The sequence below is a fragment of the Anopheles moucheti genome, chromosome 3 (genome assembly GCF_943734755.1).
Source record: "Anopheles moucheti chromosome 3, idAnoMoucSN_F20_07, whole genome shotgun sequence".
Taxonomy (NCBI): domain Eukaryota; kingdom Metazoa; phylum Arthropoda; class Insecta; order Diptera; family Culicidae; genus Anopheles; species Anopheles moucheti.
Window position 1 is genome coordinate 4026108 of NC_069141.1, and position 21610 is coordinate 4047717.

A 21610-nucleotide genomic window follows, 5' to 3' on the forward strand; every position below is an offset into this window, starting at 1 on the left:
TAGCGCGACGTTATAAGTAGTAAGTAGTTAGAAAAATCACTTTCTCCGCCTCCTTCGCAAACCGGTGTACCACATCGTGTGTTACCACGTGGGTACTGATGGCATTGGTCTTCGCTACCACGGCTATGATGAATCTGTAGAAGAAATAAACAAAAAGGAACCATTAGCAAACATAAGCCGACAATTCGCAGTCGCTAGACACATTACAAAACGAGCAGCAAACAGCTTCGAAATGGTACCTTCACAACTCAATCACATCCAATAAACAACCAGACCATGCCGGGGGAAATCAGACTGCGTATCGTAAATCAGTCACATGGTTGCCGACAACCGACGACAACAAACCTGGCCCAGAAAGCACCACCACAGCCCTCGCAGATTGTGTGAGGCAGTGACGAAAATTGTACCGTTTCTTACGCGTAAAATATGACACCAGAATCAGTGGTTGTATGCGTATGCCACATTACTGATAATGTTAAATTCCAGTGCGTTTTGGGTGCCTGAGGGGTGGCACCTGTCGCAAGGATAGAAACAGGCGATGGATTCACACACGAGGAACGGATAATATGTGCAAACTAACACAGCGAATCAATATTGAAACGTACACCTACAATGAGCACCCGTAGCTGCGTTCGGTATCAGCTAGTCAGGTAGGCCACTGAAGGGTGCTTTCTGAGATACGTCTGTGATACGTTATCGGTCAGCGTCGGATCCATCGAAACGGGTGAACGTGATAAGAAAGAAGGGAATATTTAATATTTTTTATTAGCGTATTAATTAATGGCATTTGAAAAGGTTATACTATTAATCACTTCAACATCATATCAAGAAACTTTATCACTTCTAATTAACATTCTAGATAAACAATATAGAGATACATCAGTTTCGAAATTAAGTTCAATGGAAAGTTCCCAATTCGCTCTCTAATCGATGATATGGTCTAACATTAAGAAGTGAATTTGATCATCCGGATATAGACGACACGGAAAAAGCGATCATGCCAGAGGTCTAAGGATGTGTTGATAGTGCCAAGTTCATAGTGCCATCGATCAGGCAAAAACATTAACAGGACTCTGTAAGGACCCTGTGAAATAGTGATTATTATCAGCGAGACGAAGTTCCTCGCGAAGTATCTCAACTCAACTAACCTTATACTAAAAACGCACTTGTTACTAGCTTCTACTTAAAACGGAATTGAGCAAATGACGGATAAACTTACATGAGCTCGTGAGTTTTTTTCACCTTTTGTCATTCCTTCATTAAAGTTCCTGAAAGTTACTCCTTAATTAAAGTTATCATGTCTAGGAGGAGAAATTTGGGGCGGCCAAGTTCTTGGTCGTTAATCCAAGACGAGAGAGATGTCAATCGTCGATACATAAAGAGATGTGCACTTCGAGTGAGCTCGGGGACTGGTGCAAGCTCGGGGTGCATGCGTTTGGTCCGCTTATCGTTAAACCCGCCACTGACTTAAGTTTAAAGATATTCAATTTAGATAATGAAAATTCTCAAAGCCCTCAGGCGGTAAAGCTACACATTGTATCTACTAGTATCTACATTGTGTCGAAGATTCCTGAAGTAGTTACACATAAATCAACGATTTACAGCGCGATTACAAAGATCACTGTGTTACTACAAACATTATCGCAACCGGCGCGAGTCAACACCACAGGGTTTGAGATTCTTATGGATAATTCATTACTAAAGTCTAACTGAATATTACATTGGCCCTTCTCTGCTTCTTCATTAGCCTTCTGTTTCCTGCACTCACGGCAACAATAAAACGGTGGCAGCCCCATCAACAGACACCCGTCATCACCACGGCAATCAGCGAAGTGTCCTAGTGACGTGTTGTCAGGCTGTAAACTTGATTCCTTTAATTACTGCCAACTCCTGCACCAGCTACCTCCATGGAATGGAGGTCACACGCGATTTATGGCGGAGGACGATTCCACCACTACACAGGATGATTCCGAGCTGGGCACTGGTAGAGTAGTAACCTCGCGAGAGCAGGAATCGTATTTTTACCACCAAGGGCACTGGAAGGAGCAGGATATTGTTTGTTCGTTTGCAGCCCGCAGTTAATTTGATTAGCGACCGGTCATGCTTGTGCCTTTTTACCGCACTAGACACTCACTGTCATCGCACATACACACGACGGCGTACCCGGTCCAGAGACGCAGAGTGTGAAGCTGTTTACATGCCGAATTTGTACGATTGCCGTCCGGATATTTGATGCATTTTTTTACACTTCCTTTGCCGTTCCTCTGTGTATTCCACGCACGGTGGGTCATCTTTTCCATATGAGGCGAATCAATATTTAACTTCACGACTGCTTCACACTGCATTTCGGTTGTTTGGACTGAATATTCGCAGCGTCGCGGTTCGTCGCAATAGCAGTCCCGTACCAATCGCTAGTGTTTGCAATACATTAACAATGCAAATTACGTTTTTCTGCAAATAAAATACGCAAAAAGAATACATATGTTGTTGGTCATGAAGCATTTCTAGCAATTCCTTAGGTACCTTCCAGCAGTCTATCCGATGACCTTAATACGTAAATATATAAAACTTGCTATTTTATCTATTCACTGGCAAAAGGCAACACTAAACTACCCATTCCAGCATTCATTCATCAACCGAAATTCTACAGACGAGTAAAATAAACTTCCACAACTACCCATAATCAATCACCGCCTGAATACACGCATTAAAAGTTCCACGTTCACATGCGTGAAATAGCGCCCATTGGGCGGAACTAAAAAAGCGTATTTTGTTTTACTAAAAGTACCAACAAAAACTCCCTCATCCCATCCCATGGCAGCCTCCGTCGGGCACAGATCGATAAGTAGCATTGCACGGAATGGTCGCTATTTCCGTACGATGGTGTAGCATACGGGGAGCACTAATTTCCGTATCACGTTCAGCTGTCTCCGCTCGGTACGCGTCGCTCGGTTCTATTTCAAGGTCTCGCCCATACCAAGGTTCGCCCAATCTGTCCGACACCGGACGACCGTTACGCGTTTGACATCGGCAATTCGATGCTAATCAATCAGTGGTGGTTTAGATTTCCCATCCCATGTGGTGTCCTACGGCGCAGTGGTCATGGGACAAAGCTACTTACGAACAGCTTCACGTTCGCATAAACCTCACGAAAGTCACGTGAGCATCATTAGCGCGAAAGTTTGTAGTGGTAGTCGATCTACTGCTACCTCCGCATATATTCCGGGAAAGGATTTATGCGAGTTACGGGCCCCGGGTTCGTCCGAATCTCGCACGGTGTCTAATGCCAAATTTGCTGCCTATGCTGGCGGCCGCCGTCGCTTTCGTGCGAGCTTAGAATCCTGCAAATCACCGCTCGCAAACCGGACGTGTACGTGTGCATGGTACTGCTTGTGCATCCTTGCATCCTGTGCCACGTGCAGGCCGCAATTTAAACGCGGCCACCACCACCAAGCGATGCTCGGAGATCGAACTAATGCTTGATGTCAGTTTGATAACCTGCGTTACGGTCAACTTCCGGCTCTGCAGCGGTACAGCCGTAGTGCCCAAGCGCACTACATTCATCTGCCCATCTGCTTGTTGTTTGCTTTTATGCTCATTTATTTTTCCTAAACCACGCCACACACTAACCCGGCACTGTGTGCGTTCCGCAAAGTGTAAGCGCGTTCTGGGACGACGATAACGACACCTGCCCCATTGACAGGGCCAGGGCCAGGGCCGGATTGCAAACAAACTCTGCGGCCAACCAGTGCATACGAAATGGACACGCTGAGCTGTTTCTGCAACTAGCGGCAACCCAAACCCGGACGCCCCGGATGTGCCTGCATAAAAGGATAGTTTGTTTATTTATCGCTCAATTTGTACCAACCGAACCGCAGCGGCCGTTGTACCACGTGACCATAATGCACACTGGAAGGAGTTTCTTTCTAATTGAAATTGAATTTTCAACCATCATTTAGTTTTATTTAAAAGATAGTTAACGCAGTTCAGATCACTTTCAATATATAGATAAACATTTTGAATTATCTAATTTGGATGTTGTTTGCATGGCTTGGAAGAGGAAATGGTTTACAAACTCTGAGTTAATTCATGGTGACTTCGTTAACAATATTATTAGTAAGTATGACTAATAGCACAAACATAAGCTAACAGAAGTCTCACAGTGTCTTGCAAGTCTTGCATATAAAAATAGAAGTAAATAAAAAATAAACTAAATAATAGTAAAAGTTGAAGAAAATAAGTTTAAAAAAGACAACAAACAAACAACAACACCAAATAAAGGTGAAAACAATAATATTACAAGGACAAATCAATCAAATATCAACAATTACTTTGACCATCTCCTAACATAACCACTGTGATTTGTTTGGCCATCGCCGGAACCAGCGACGATAAACCAATCGGCTGCATATGCTTTCGGTGTAACTGCACTGAAAACATTCATAATACAGCGACGAAAAGAAACAGCCCACACGGTCCACCAGCGCAAAAGCAAGTAGTAAAATATGGTCCGCTTGCGGAGTTGAAATAAAATTATGAATATATTAATTATAATTATTAATTATGCATGTGAAATTTTAATGTTTTCATTAAAACCAGAAGCAACTCTCGGTGCAATCACCGCAAAACGCAAATGGACCCACAGCCGAAAACAAACCAAGCCTAAAGGAGCTCGTCGGCTCGACTAACCGGAGGACGGTGGAGTCTCCACTACCGACGACTCCACTACCCTTGTGTCGAATACCACGCACCTGAACTGGCGACCCGTGGCACAATTCAACAATATGGCTGTACATTTCCGCTTCCGGAAATGGAGCATATAAGCATACCTAGCCCCCACGCAGCGCAATACAAACACACACCCAGAAAGAACCCACCCCCGGTCACTTCATCCACCGGCCATCTACATCCCTTATTTGCAGTTTCGCGTCGTTTTTTTTTGTGTCATCACCGCAACAACGCAGCCAAAAATATTCACGGGACGCATTTCGGTGGCGTATAATTGTACTGCGCCCGCAATCGTGAAATGTATTGCAAACATGAAATGAACGGGTGAAACTGCTAGAAACAGGACTTCGATTAACAACCGAACTGACGGAAGCCCTCCCCCAGTTGGAATGGTGCGCTGCAGGTCAGACAGCAGCGCCCGGGTGGATGGACGGATGGAGAAAACGGTCTGTGTGATGTATATTTTAAAATGTCCATTGCGGAAATTACCGTCGCATACCCGGTTAACAAGGTGCTGCTGTTAGCCAAACGAGCGAAAATTGTCAACGAACGAATTTCGATCCTGAGTGAACACCGTTTACTACACCTTACTACAGACTGGACGACGGTGTGGTTGCATACATACAGGTTGCAGGAACAAGGCATGTGACACGGTGGGCAATCTTCCACATACAATGCCCGACCGAATGAAACTTAAGATCTCAACATTGACAGAAGATATCAAGCTATCTAGATGTCCTCGGCATTTTAGTAATTTGCGGTATACAAGCTATACTATGCGACTATGACAGATAAACACGAATACTTAGCAGATCGCTTTTTTTTACCTCTCAGAGATCTGTAATTTAATGTCTTCAAACTGCTTTCTGATAAAATTTAACATCAATTTAGACAAACAAGTTCGATCAGATTAATATAGAAATATCGATACAAATGCTATCCGTCGTGCCAGGCATACGGATCCGAAGATCTCTACCTGCTTGCTAAAAGCTTTATTAATATATAAAACATATTCAGTTATTCCCTGTGATGGTGGAAAATGGTAGGAAATTCTCATGCATGGGCAAAGAAGGCGCTCATGGAGGGCCCAAATTGAGTGACGGAGTTATAGCATGGATGCGTTCCCCAGAAAGGCTATCGGCCGCGAGTGATGAGGCTGCAGCAGGTCAAGATCGCGATTGATATTGTCCCTGCAACTTTTGTTTATGCATTGTTTTATCTCCCGTGATATTATGAAAATTGCCTAATTCATAGGGCGATCTTAAACTATAGACCAATAGAAATAGATCCAATAGAACACTGATTGATTTGTCTTTTCTTGATACCTGACATATCTAATTCTCGCCGCTATAATGTTCTTTATTTTTGTTGAAAGTGCTAAAACCACCAAGAGTTCTTGACCTACCTCAGGTGTCCTTCATCCATGGTTGAGTGCCATTGTCAACCAATCGAATATGTTTATCCTGGCTTTCTGGCGGATATATTTAGGCTTACTACCTATGCTCATGCGGATGTGCTCAATATGCAAACTAGCTAGTCCGGTGTCATTCTCATAACGTGACTAGTCGACTGGCGCGTGAAGAGTTAAACTCGTTATACGATAGTGAGACACACGGACTATAGATACACTATTACAAGTAAAGCATAATGTGTTTTAATTTTGCAACATTGACGATAAGTATTACTGCTGGGACAATATCCAAACTCTGCACGTGCATTGTGTTTAGTGAAGCGTTAATCAAACCACACTACGGTACCTGTTTGAACAGACACAAAATGTGTACAACCGAACAAATGCGCTAAATATGAAGTGTTTAGAAATGTACCGATAAGAGAAAATCAATTTAACTAAATCCAAAGCAGCTTACCATACTCCACAGCGAAACATTTCCCTAATCTCCCGCACACATCGTCTATTTGCACAGCAAAGCAAAAAGCTTCGATACAGCAGCAATTATTTCCGACGTGATTGTACAATTTTAATCAATCCACGTTTAGTCCGGTCAAGTGCTTTTCCTCAGTGCTCCACACACACACGTGATTTGCATTCTAAACTCATGCCCAACTGCACTCATTAACGATCAGGTAAGCGCTGCCGAAAGTTCCGTGCGCCCAAATCAAACCCCTCGGGATGCCGCACTCAAGTGCTGTGGCACTGCAGGCACAGGAACAGACAGACGCTTTTAATGATGTTGATTTAATGGACTTAAATTTTTTAACACTTGCGCCCACTGGCACAGTCCGGCGCGTGAAGGACGCTTTATTCGGTTGCTGCCCCACACAACCCAACGTTCGGCGGGATCGAACCGTTCGCTTTTGCAGGGAAAATGAACACATTAAAAATAAATATTCACCTTCATGGTGCGTCGGGATGAGTACGCTCATTTGCATGCGGGTGCAGTAGTGGAACAGCACGAGAAGATCAACCGTTTCATGGATGGCTCTTATTAATGAAACATTTCCACTATGCACGTACCGAACGGTTGCACATTGATCCCGGTTGAACCGCATCCGAATTTCGGTGTGATGTTTGAGGACCACTCCAATTCTTACAACACTGTCACCTACACTGTACTATCGCGAGTAGAACGCACTGAACATGATCGGAGTGCGCCCTTGAGCAGAAATCATGGCGCGGGATATATCTGTTATCAAACAACTATTGTGCTCTATGGCAAAACTACACAACAGCACTCTTGTTGCGCCCACTGGGTCACCGTCACAGGCGATGCACTCTACCGGGAAAAAACCACACCATCATCATCATTTTCTCACCATTCTAATTGAGTGAGAAATTCCCACCCTATAATCGCGCATGCATGGTTCTACGACTTCGCACTAAACGCAGCTCTTTTATTTGTGTTGCTCCTTAGCCTTAAACTATTTTTCTTCGCAAACCACACTTCCAGTTTATGCCACAACACCGAACTTGAACTTGAATTTCGCGACCGCGTTTCCGGTAGTGCATGGAGTGGCCGGTTGGCATGGTCATGCCACGGTCGTGTGCCTTTCTGCTAAACGTTAAACAATGCGGGGCGTTGCGAACGTTTACCATGGCACGTGGAACTAATACAAATTAAGCGTGATTCATTCGGAGCTTTGCTTTGGTCGGGTGGGAGCAAACAAGAAATAAAGCAAAATCTTACTGTTGCTGACTAATTAAGACGAATTAAGACGAATTAAACCCATCTTAAGACGAGATATTTGGGCTAAAAGATTTCATAGTCGCAGGCCATGGATAGCAATGAGTTCCGGTAAGGAATTTTATTTTCAAACTTAATAAGCTACAAATATAGAAAACCGTAAAACAAGTTATGGCCGTGTTTACTTGCTATACTCTGTAGTAAACTTTATGTGCAAGTTAATATGTACCCTTGACCTCAGATACTAGTACGATTCGGTAGCTTTGCTGTAGCCAAACTTGCAACATTGCTCTTTCCATTACTACACCATTTATTTGACCCGAAACCTTGTTACACATTTCGGACGTATTCAAACGAATCTTACCAACACGGGGGTATTGCACACGTCGCTGCAGTCGCAATAGTAATGGAAGCTATAATGCTGATGGATTGCCCTTGCCGACACCTCGGTGCTGTGTTTCGGTGCCTGATTAGTGCGAGACCGCACGGGTTTGTTGGGGAGGGGGGTTTATGTTTATGTTATGCTCAATGCATTCACGCACCGTGTGAGCAATGCAGCAAACGGGTGTGCGGCAAACCAACGACCAATGTGTTCGAGAACGTTACACCGTACGAATCGAGTGGGCTGCCGCTCTGTGACGAGCAACGTTACATTACCATTGACGCCATTACCTTGAAAGAGGCCGACAGCTTGGCTGCCGAACCTTGGCGGTGGGTGTCTTTTTGGTAGAATGTGATAGAAACGTTCGTTGGTGAAGCTCTTCAGTCGCGACGTCTCAAGTCGCTAGACGGTGCATGATCGCATCATCCCACGTCGGCGGGCCAATGACTGGGATAGCTTAAAAGCGTGTATGGTAAAAGCATGCCGGATGGAGTGGTGATAATTATTCTCGGAATTTCATCAACATCATCCGATGCGAATGAATTGGTAAACATAGGCGAGACGGGTGGGGTGTTGCTTCAAACAGAAATAATAATACGAGAGGATAAAAATATACTAAACTCCAACTCTAGTGGTAGTACTTAGAAAGCCTTAGGTGCTTAGAAAGCCTTGGGGGGAACGGTTTTCATTTTTAATTGGGCGATGAAATGAGATCGATAAAAGGATACAATTCGCTGGATAACTGCCGGACATCTGAGCTTTTAAGCAATGATTATAATTGATAAATCACTTAACTAAACGTTACTGTACTTATGCACATATTGTTTGTAAAATGTGTTATAGCTTCTCTAAAACTGGGACTCCAATCCAATTCCCATTAACGCTTATCCAAAATCCTTTTACTAACTACTCTGGCCGTCCTAATCTGCGCCACAGACAGCATCCCAAATCGATACTTTTAAAATAGGGCATCTAAATTCAACCGACGGTGCAAGGCATTTCCACAAACACCGATAGCCTTCCGCTTCCGGATTTCCCATTCTGTTGGCCATTATTAGTGTCAATGGGGTACCTGAAAATCGAGTGTACGTGATCATTACATTCATTGGAGAAATCACTTGGGAGGGTTTTTTCTCCTCGCAGAAAATTTTACACTCCGCTTAACATTCTGCCAAATTGTTCGATCGATCGGAAGGTAAAGAATCACACTTCCAGCGATGATTCAGATTTTTTTATGGTTTCGTAATTGAGTTTGGGGCACAGTTTACCGGAAATCGTTCTGGCGTAACTAATACAAGAAATGGACTATTGGATCATTTCAACAGAAATCGCCACTACTACATCAATATAAAATATGTGCATACCAAACGTTACTTAAATTTATATCTTTATTTCTATCCTTTCTATTCTTTATTAAAACTATCAAATTTCTCTCAGGCCAAACGGGTCGGCCAGCTAGTTGACGTTTTTTAGCTCACGGATAATCCGCCCGTCGGTTAATCAGGCTCCGGATATGCCGTTATGGAGGCTCAAGCAAGGAAAATTACGCTTCAAATAATTCTTCAAACCTTTTTTCTAATTCTAGCCAACAAAAGCTATCAAATAAAAATGGCAAGAAATCATATCAAGCACAAAAAGTGCTCTCGCCCCGTGAAAAAGGGCACATTGGGTATTCAATATTGGAAAAAGCAAACAGGAAAACTCAATTGTGAAACATTAAAAAAAAAGGTAAAAGAAATGAAAAAACGAAACAGACAAAAATGCTACCGAGTGAGAATGATAAACGGACGATAAATGTGTGTAAAAGGCGAGAAAGCGTTGAACATTTCTATCATCGTTTGTCCACACCCCGCACCTTCGACTGCTTTCCGCTGTGACCGCCCCAATATAGATGGGCCAATATAGATGGAAACAAATGATCATTGATTCAGAATTTATTCGTGTTATAGAAATTTAAATTTATGCTCTAGCGCACGTATTTATGTTTCATTTGCACCGATTCCCAGGCACCATTCCCGGTTGCCCGGTTTCCCATCTCAACCCACCCATACATAACCCAACCAGAGGGTCTGGTGTGGTCGTTGGCCTCTGTCCATTTCCATTCTCGGCGTGTCCTTACGGCACCCGGTTTCTCGCCATTTCTATAACCATGATCCTACAAAGCAGCAATTGGGAATTGGGGAGCATATCGTTTACGCACATACTTTGCCAATACGTGTGCATCATGCTGACGGGAGAAAGCACCTCGTTTGCATAGAAACCATGTTTGCCTGCAAACTGCAAACCGAATGCATTGAGTACGTTCACAAACAGTTCGCTTTATTTATGCGCGAAAACAAATAACTTCCGCAGCACAATTTTCCGCACCACACCGTTCTCGGTTTAGAAAAATCGTTCTAAAAGTTTGTTCAATTTTCCTTACCCATCATATGATAATGAGCCTCATTTGGCACTACTTTTTTGGGGTTATGGTGGTAAAGTGCATGCAAGCGGACTGAAATCAATATTTTCAACGCCCATTTTATGCAACCGGCCTGCCGGTTTATATGCGTTAAGTGCGATAAATGGGATAATGGAATGGTAGATTTGTTCCTTTTTTTTGTAACTAATCCTAACTGTATCGAATGTCTCTTTTATATCCAAGCGGGAAAAGCGATATGCTGATATGTTATTGATGTCCTGCATAATCAGGATGAGCCCCCCCCACGCGGATTTGAGATAAATTTATTCATCACATGTTAACGGACCACTGGTGTGTGTTTAGAAAAATAACATGGAAATTATTCAAATGTTTGGTATATATATTAGTCTACGAGTTCACATGTACAAATGTACTACTTAACAGGAATCATAGTTATATTGTGATGATTGAAAGCACAAACAAGAAGTCCAAATTTGTACTGAAAAGTAATTCAAACTCCAAATCTAATATAACTCAGCATAAACAATGTAAAAAGAATAACAACATTCAAAAGCGGAGCAACTCCAACTAAAATTAGTCAGATACCAATCATCAAAAAGTTTTAAAAAAATATGACAAATTGTTGCTAAAAAGCGTGGTGGGAACAGACCCAAAACACCGGAAGCAATAGAAAGCTTTTGCCGTTGGATTGCTGCAGACAGTAAAATTACATTCAAATCGCTGGTAGAACAGGTGTTCCAGGAACACGGTTTAAACATTCCCACCATAGCCCGGAAAGTAAAGGAATTTAAAAGTTCCTCCGCACGCGGAACACCTTTGTCGAAATTCAGTTCGAATTCCACGTGTCTTTCGAAGAAAGTATCTCGTGCTAAAACCAGCACAAGTACAGAAAAATCGACCAAAAATCGACCGATACTTATATCCGTTAAAAAAGCTCTGGTGTGCAAAGCTGTAATAAAGAAAAGCTCGGTCTGAACCCATTTGTGAAACAATATAGCAATTAATTTAACCCTGCGACAGACAGATGTTTGTTGTTACTCAATCGTTCAAAACAATGAGAAAAATGAGCATCTGCTTCGATGCATAAATTGTGAATATTTAAAATCCAATCCGTTTTGCTCTTTTCGCTTGCAGGAATGTACTAAAATCATTCAATGGAACTGTACTTACAATGCACCGCCCGTCCAACATGCAACATTTGAAATGTGATGCAAAAATTATCACGTTCTTTTTTTGTTTTGCAGGCCGGATTTGTGGATTTACCTCCGCGGATATACTCGAGGGGGTATATGGGACCAGATACAAAATATTCCACCAATGGGATATTACACCAAATGCTTACGGTGGTAAACATTCAACCGTAAATAACAAGCGCATTCTGCAGCCGCATGCTTAATGTTGAACAATGGCTCGATCGATGATGCCACATGACAAATATGCTGACTGTACTGTTTCTCAGCGTGCACCACCGCATGTCGCCCCGCAGTGAAAGACAAACAATTAAGAATAGAAAAAATAGAAACTGCACTCATCAACGTGCATCGTGCGCCATATTCCTCGACTCTCGACCGTGACATTATCTGAGCTGATGTTTGTACTTTTTCCCACCCATTCGAGGTTGGTTGCGGTTGATTTCATTTAAAGTTAAAGTTGGAAAAATCAGTGCGAAGGGGATAATTGATGTACGGCCATTATTAAATGAGCCAATCAACCAAACAAATTGTGGTTCGCCTTTCTGCCATTAATCAGCGTTTGTCATTCGACTTTTCGAAAACATTTGGCGGGATAAGCGAATGCTGCGAATATATTATACAAAATCAAACTAAATCAATTCATTAAAACATTGTACGATTTAAATTACCTCTTCGTGATCCAGCTACGCTTTAAACCTCTCGTTTATTTCAATCAGTTCAGCATCCACCAAACTAAAGTTCTCGGTATATGAATGAGATCAAATTATTACCTTCTCGTGTTGTTGTTTTTTCAGCCTGAAACAAGCTAGACGAATAATATGCACAAATCAGCATATTTTTATTTTCCGCCACCTATCCGACACATGTATTGCGGGGTGTCAAATTAATTTTACACCACCATAAGTCATGATCGTCGCGGGTCCCCCATGGATGCATCGACGAGCAAGCAATTTAATGGTTGAATGCATTTGGATCAAATGAGATTATATTCCTGCAGGGTGTGGTTTTTAGCACCTTTAAAGGCAAAACTACAACTAACTTTATGTGAAATGAGAAAATTAAATACTAAACTATTTTGTTCAAACCAACACAGCAGCATGTACGACCGGAATGATGTCATGGCAAAGATCATTCCGATCACCTGTTCATCGAACAAAGCTCTAAACAATGAATTTCATTTCATGAACAGACCAATGCCTTGCAATAGATATCCTTAAGGTATAGAAAAACAAATCATAACCCATGATCGTAACGTCAGGGCCATTGTTTCATAAATTAGACATTCATTTTGTTTGCCTTGTCAACTCGGGCGATGATTTAAAGCGATTGATTAATTTCTCCACTGGCGACATGGTGCACTCGGTGCGACGATTCGTCACATTGCCCCCGACAAACAACCCGTTTAGTGCCCAGCCAATCGTGACGATCATGGTCGCGACCGTCACATGCTGGAAAATGGGCAATGGACAAATAGACGAGGTACGTACAGAGAGACGTAACTACCATCTTCTAAGACGCTGCACCGTATATAACTTGTTTTCCTCACTAACGCAATGTGCTAATTGCAAAGGCAACACTGGTTACACTTGCTTTTATTCCGATATGCTTTCGGCAGCCTGGGCTTTGAGGGAACGATCACGGGAGATATGGAATACGATCACAACCCAACGTCTAGTCGGTTTGGGGTAAGTATTGCCTTTGATCACATAGCTTAGGATAAGACAATTTTTTGCTGATAATAATTATTTGCTCTTATAATTTAATAGTAAAAAAACATAGCAATAGTAGTATAATATAATATAATAATATAATAAATATAGTATAAATATTTATAATCAAAATCGTGAAGTAAACGGGAAGAAACAGATCCTACATCCTACAGCTGTGTCTGCTTGCTATGGTTAAATCCGTAAAAGTCTAACTTTCTCCCACCGGTGGCACTAACTTCCTAACAGTTTATATACCGCAACACTACCTCGTATTGATAAAAGCAGCAGCCTTCGTGTTTACTGTATCCCTTTCCTGGGATAAAATCATACCCCTTCAGACCGCTAATCGATGAGTAGTTGCGCTAAGTATGCTTGGTTAGCCTGTTGGCGTTTAATCACGTTCGTTCCGTGCGGTTCGCCAAAGCATACTTTCAGTATGTCCTCCTGAAATGGAACCAACGTTTGCGTAAGCAGGTGAACAGCGGAGAGAGCTTACTTACACCGTACGTTACTCGGATGCTGGAAGTCATCAACCACAGATTCGACCCTATCCTAACAGACAACCGCAATGGTGATGGAATCGGTGAGCAAGGTGGCCTATAAAAGACTATCGAGTTGAATGATATCGTTGAGCTAAAAAGCTGTGGAGTTGTTGAGCATTTAGACGAGTTCCATGGCAACTCATAATAGATGATGTTATCAAACCCACTCAACATATCCCGAAGCATATAATTAATCTTTAAAAAAATGTAAATGTACTATACCATTTTGATAATTTTAGGAAAAAGGAAAGGAAAACAACGGACTCAGCTAGGAAGTGCTTGACCTAAACAGGACCATAAACTAGTATGTTACAACATGTACAGTCAACATTGCGCCTCTTCGAACAAGTCAAACATTACTAAATTTACTAAATCGCAAAACTTAACCTCTTGTATTACGTTACAACCATCGGGGGGTGCAAATGTGGTTGAAATGTTAAACCCGTCTCATCGTTTGTGCCCGTTACCGGTACCCTAATTGCCTGCGGCATGCACATGCACGCTTGTGGCACGAGATTGTTGTCCTTTTTTTTCTTTTCCATTGAATCACCTACCGTTGTGGAACGGCAGTCGCGAAACCGAATCGGAACTGAGGAATGTTAAATTTCCTCACGCAGCGAAACAGCGACAGTAGTAACTCAACACGAACGCAAATCCAATTCCGCGCCCCACAGTAAAGGGAGTAAATTGAGAACGGGGAAGTTGGTTTACTTTTTTTGATTCCCTGCCAACACGTTGTCGGACACGTTCCAGTTGAAAGCTGATGTCAATCAGGGTGGAGTTTTGGTCCGGAGAGTTATAAATAAAAAGTATCTAGATCCAATCGTAGACGATCTAAATGGTTTGGTAATGATTTTGTTGGTGAACTAAAACGAATAACTAAAGTACGATTAGCAACTAGAAAACAGTGGACAGAAATGCATATTTTGATCATGAATGTATGGGGTCACCTGGTGGTGGTGTATTGGTAGCGGCGCCGGTCTACACTCGACAGGATCGGGCCAAAATCCCATCCAGTCCAATCCGCCGTGCACAGGACTGACTACCTTGCTATGGCAGGCCTAGGACTGTTGAGGTTGTTGTGCCGATAAACAAGAAAATATTCATACTTCACGTTCGACCTCATCTTGATCCGGTCTAGTTTACAGCTTGGACTATTTACATAATACAATGTCAGAGTCCTGAGCTTTGACAAAAGATTTCTTCAAGAGTAGCTTGAAATGTCAGGAAAAATATAACGTTATTATTTTGGTTCCATATTAACTATTGAACAATATTGCCATTTCGAACTTTTTATCAAACTAATAAATAATATAATAATTTTGTTCTGCCAACGACGAGTCACAGTCCCTTATCTGTGGCTGATCCTTCCAGAGTCCTTCCTGACGGGACAAAAATACGCACTTCCATATTTTCCATTTTATTTTTATGCACATGAACAAAATGCTGTTGCTCATCTGTTAAATCAACCGTGCATTATCACTACCGTCCCGTGTGTATCCCGCAATGGATCATTAGCTCATCATCGCAATACCGTTTTACCCCACTTCCAGGCACAACTAGAAATAATTGTGTAATTATTTATAAATTTTGTGATTTCCGTCGGTTAACGCAGCGAGAGAAAGGTCGGCATGGTTTCGGATGCAACCACCAACATACGGGTGAGTCGATGTGGCTCACCCCATCATAGCCACCTTGCTCGCACGTAGCCAATGCAGAACAAACCCACAGTGCTCATTGAACATCACGCTAAGCTTGGAACGGGGAAAATTCCTGAAACTAGCCTGATTGGTGGTTGGAGCTAAATGGGGCGAATATGGTCGATGCGGCTACACATTCTAACGATGCACGATGATGGCTGCGGTTCGACGGTGACAGTGTCATCCACCGGGGGTGATTATACCGATTGTACTTAGCATTGCACCATCAACCGTAGTTTTGGCCAGGTTTTGCTGGTTTTACTTCTACAGCGAAATGAATTTCAGGTAGGCTGTTCGTGATGGGCAAGCAGTGGCAACGGAAAAGTTGGAGGATTAAATTCTGTCGGCCGTGTTTTGTTTCCAGCCTGCCGACACTGGCTAATGAATGGCCTCGTCATAGTTTAAACGATCTGATAGACATCCACGTGAATAGCGATCGATTATTTTGCTTATTAATGATGACGTGTTTCTGCCATTTTGCTAATAAAAAGTCTCGTGTGTATTAGGAATGTACAGAATCCATTTCCTGTTGCAGACACACGGTTAATAACAGTTGGACATTTCGAGCCATAAAAAAGCATCATTTATGAGAAGCGATACTTCTATCCTTTATTCCGCAAGCCAATTACGTTTGAGGTGGATCGTTTGCTTTAGGGAAATTATTTAACAGAATACGGGTTAATCTCAAATATGCAACAAGGCCAGCCATCAAGCTTAAACGACACGAGATAAAAATATTTAGTGTTCATGAATCTGAATGAATCTTTAAACAGATTAAATGAATCTGAATCTCTATTTAAATGATCCATGAATCATCTAATATTTGATACCTCCAGCTAGTCCGTCGTGTCCACCCAACCCCGCTCATCCGTTGCCAAATGTAGACCCAACTACCATTCCGCTCAAGGTCTCTAAAGAGCATGATCCGCTACTAAACTGAGGATTCACGAGAGTCGATTGCTGATTTGAATGATTCCTCGCAAAAGATTCGTATGAAAGACTCTTCTCAAAAAGATTCATTAAGCACAACACTAGTTAGCGCCAGACAGGATACCGATACAAATGGGTTAGATTCATGGTTGGACTCACAACACGAACATTTATATTTTGATCAAATTACAAGCAAATTACTTGCTACCTGCTTCTATCTATGACTAACCCTTTACGAATGAATGCCCAGAGCAAATGGTTTAGTCAGCTGGTGGCGGCATCATGAATTGACTTCACGAGACCATTTGGCACAATCTTAGCATCTTCGCTGTGTGTTCTGTTTCAACACGATTGTTGCGTTTCGTCACTCGTAGGAAAAGAAGAAAAGAAAGCCACCGTTAAATTCTAGATACTAAAAATAATTCCCCACACTATCACTAGTCAGCGAGGCAATGTATCATCCGCTTGTCGTAATGTAATTGTTCAGATAGTATTGCATTCTTGCTCGGGTGCATGCACCCTCATTCATTCAATTCAACTGCATTTTTCTGTTTAATTTTTACACCTTTCGCCTTGCACCCTTATTGCGTTGGAACACTCACAGTTGCACCTTTTGGTTGCGTTGTACATAACACTGGCAAATGTAGTGAATCTTTGACCGATTAAATAAGCCGCATACACCACACGCACTCCGATAGACGATGCAAGCAAAGAGGAATATCGAAACGAGTTCACCTGTAAATAGCGGGTGCGGCCGGGTAATCTTTCCTATACCCGCGTAATCTGTTCAAAGTAGTGTTTATTAAATATCTTGTAAGTGGGTTTTTTTCTGTTGTCTGCCTCGCACGTGATTGTAATAGTAATTATCCATCCGACCAAATGCACCCAAAACAATATGGCAAGCAGTGGCAAAAGTGCCAATAGCAGTGCGTCACACCATACACGATCACATGGTGCGTTTGACGCTATCGTCGCTCAACAGCGGTTTGATTCCTACAATGGAACTTGATTGGCATAGTGATTCGTTGGTTGTTAGCCCGGTTTGATCGACTGTTCGATTGCAATGTTGACGCAATCGATCAGCTGTGCCGAACAACGTCGATCGGCAATGATCGCTCGCGCAAGCATAAACGCACACGCGACCAGTGTCGCGCTGCGTCCCATGTTATGTTGGGTCATTTTTCGAAAAAGTACAAAGTTTTTAATGTCTTAATTTAAATTAAACTTATTTCAGTAGTCCTCTTCCTGTACGTAATCATCAGTAATCAGTAATCTGGTTCCTAATAATATCCATCAGTTTATGTGTTGTATCCGCAATCCACAATCTATTTTAGAGGGCTTTTTGAACTCAAGTTGAGCATTAACTGACATTAGATCGTTTGTCGACCAACACCATATTAGTCCATTTTTACCATTTAAAGTAACGCATCGATCGTCCTACATATCTGATACCATGTACACAACGATCTTCTCGCTATTGCTCTTGTTTCGCCATAGATGGAACATTTAGCATTTCTTACCTATTTTAAGTCGAATGTCCTCCTCCTCGTTACGGCAAACAGTACATCAAGTCAAGCAGGTGCCCGTGTTGATTGACCGAGATGAAACCATACAGGGAGGTGTAGTCGCAGAAGCTTGTTCACACACTTGGCACAATCGACATTTCACGTCTTCAGATAATTGATCTTAATCGATTACAAATGGTTGCTCTGTTTTCACATCACTGAAACGATAAACATTCGCATAAAACGCACCGTTGACGCATCGATGGCAGTTGATAACGTGAAGGAAAACGTTAAAAATAAAACACTACGCTATGATTCCTCCTGAGCACGACATGTTGTTACTGAAATTTATCCTTTATATCGAAACATAGACGACGCTCGATGAAAGTTGTAGAAAAAAGTGTGGATGTTATTTTGGAATTATCCTTTCTTATAGCAGGAATGCGTTTCACTCGCGATCTTCTAAATTAATCACTTCCGAACGGGACACCATTCCCTTCAAGGTGAATTCTCAACAATACGAACTTTTGCTCATTCTCTCTTCAGCACAAACTTCCGATCATATATTCTTGCTTTAAACTTTTGCAGCAAATAACAATACGCACATTCTTTCCACGTCTTCACTTCTTGTTTGCTCGTGGTGGTTTTGTTTTTTTGTGAACACTTTCTTGGCGGAGAGACAGTCAAATGTTTGCAAGAGACCGTATTTTACGACCCTGTACGCAGCGAAGTTTTCTGGTGATCTAAGAGACAAATACGCGTCGAAAACAAACGCTTGCCCGTCGAAAATACTCCAGACTCCAGCATTGTGAGCGTGTTTGAACAGTTAGGGGTGGGAGGGTGAAAGGGTCGTTTATCAAAGTAACCAATACACACGTGAGTACCAGCGCCGTCACCAGCGAAAATAATGCGAGAAGAGGGCTTAGCAAAACGTGAACGCGGAATGGGAATTAAAAACGCCCAGAAAGCATGATAGAAAGAAAGATTGTAATACAACACGAGAAAAGAAACGAGAAAGGGAGATCGCGAAGAAGGTACGTATATCAACAGTTAGCCACCTTGAAGGTTTTTCAATCGAAGGAACACACTGTTGTTCACACCGTACAAACAGTCGAAGCAATAGATCGATCACGTACACGCTCTGCTGCTGATTACGTACGTTCCCCTTTTTATCTCTGATAAGTGATAATGATTGTCACCAGTGGAAACATCACACCGTACACAAACACACGCGAAAAAAGGTCTAACACACATACCACCACTTTCCGGTGTGGCTCCCTTTATCAAACACGTATCGAAGGGAACTTATCAAACGCTGTTGTGACGCGTCACGTATGGGTCACGCGGTTTTGCTACCATGATGCCATTGTCTTATTGGCCACGGTCGGTCAGTGGAAGCTGAATGCGCGAAGCCACCCCGAAGCGAACTTACAACAAACAATGGCCGGGCCCCGGTCCGGAAGCGAAAAGGGCAAGAAATATTTGGGGAAAAAACGGGTAAAATGGTCCGCGCAACCTGCGAACTTTACAAGCACCGAAACAATACTGAGAAAGGTGAGCATAAGCGATGCGCATACTGTAGCCGCGAGATACGCAAGCTCCCCAAGCGGCGATCTGTCTGTTTTGGTGCGTAGCTTGTTGAAATTGGAGAGAGGGCCCTTATGCAGGGTTCGTTGACTGCCCATCATGATCTGCATAAGGGTTTTATGTAATTTATCACATTTGATTCAATCGAGGATTAAGCGACATTTTCTGATAATCACTTATCGATTTGGGCGACCCAGTGGCATGATGGTAGCGGAGCCGGTCTTCACACGACAGGACCGGTCCAAAATCCCATCTGGACTAATCCCCCATACGTAGGACTGACTGACGGGAAAATTAATTTAAAAAAGACAACATATACAGGTCTCTAAAGGTTGTTGTGTCGATAAAGAAGAAGAAATTTATATTCGGAAGGACACTCATTCATTTATTCGGGGATGGAAGAGACAATACACCGCGGAACCGAAGCTATAATTATACCGGGCTATAAACTGTACAGATAGCTTATCAGGGATTTTATTTTAAAGCAAATAAATGACGCTTGTCGGAACAATTTCAAAGTCATTTAGGTACCAGAAAGATGTACAAGGAAAGGAATACTTTGGGTGGAATCTATTTGGAGAAAACAAACAACTTGTTGACATGTACGGCAATCCCAAGTCATCCAATGCAAATACTATTTAAAAGAGCTACGGGTAAATGTCAAAAACGTTAGAAATTACAGACCTAGTCTGCCTGAGGATGTTATTGCGTTCCTCTTGTATGTAGAAGACAACATTTTTCCATTCAACAACATGCGGAAGAAAACCCCTGTCTTGAAACATACCTTGCCTCGATCTCTCGACTTCATTGTAAATTGATCTTTGCTAAAGTTGCATGCGTGGAATGCTCAGCTTCTCTCTCCGTTTCTCTTTTCCTCTCTCAGATGCTCGCTTTAGATATTGTTTTGTTAGCTCTCTCCAATTCCCACTCTTCTTCGAGTGATTCATAAAACCAGCCGCGATCATGATCTTTTCCCTATAACTCATTTCAACCGTCGGTTTTCCCGCGGATTCGATCTCATCGACAACATGATGACTACTAATTTATGGTTCATAACTGCTGGCTATAATTTCGCATAACATTTCACGAGTTAACGCGATATTCTGGCGGAAATGATAAAAATAGAGCTTTCAAGCAATTTCGTTTTTTACAATAGGGTTCTTCGCACATCAGAAACATGAAATCACGTGAATAGATCTTGATCATTTCCTAAGCAGATCCTGCTGAGCTTTGTTAGCGTAACGCGCGAGAAGTTTATAAAATTCCAAAAGCAAAAATTCTAACCGCGTATCAATGCGTTTCTCATTCTCTCATCCACTTATCACCTACACGGTCTCCATTCGCAATCGGTCAAACCACTTCAGAACACTTCCTCCAGCAAGTGAATCGGTGTAGCAAATTATCAACACCTCTGTTTCATCCGCATGTACGAAAACCTCTTCCAAGTGCAATGCAATCGTTCCAATAGAGTTTGAAAATAACATCAAGTACCTCATCGAGAGTCACTACAAACGAAAGTTAATCCCGTTGGTACTCGAACTGCACGGATGTGGCGAACCGGCCCCTTGGCGGGTTGGGTTACCATGGGTGAAATATGTGTAGAAACGGTCGGGGACGCAATTTGGGGACGTCCCCCAGTGGTATTGCATGCTGCTGTACGCTACCCGCTTATCGGGCACAAGCGTCTTCCAAGGGACGGAAAATGATCGAAAATCGATTAACTTCGCATTCGCAATGTATGTCCGTTTCGGGGGGGGGAGGAAGGGTTT

The 21610-nt window shown here is 42.4% G+C and overlaps 1 long non-coding RNA gene across 1 annotated transcript; it reads right to left on the reverse strand.

Moving 5' to 3' along the window:
* Window positions 1–9: 9 nt before the first annotated feature.
* Window positions 10–19788, reverse strand: LOC128305299 (uncharacterized). The gene is made up of 3 exons (XR_008287455.1): window positions 19687–19788; window positions 18270–18472; window positions 10–134 (listed from the first exon to the last, which is right to left on the reverse strand). It is a non-coding gene; the product is annotated as an uncharacterized LOC128305299 (long non-coding RNA).
* Between the last annotated feature and the right edge of the window lie 1822 nt (window positions 19789–21610).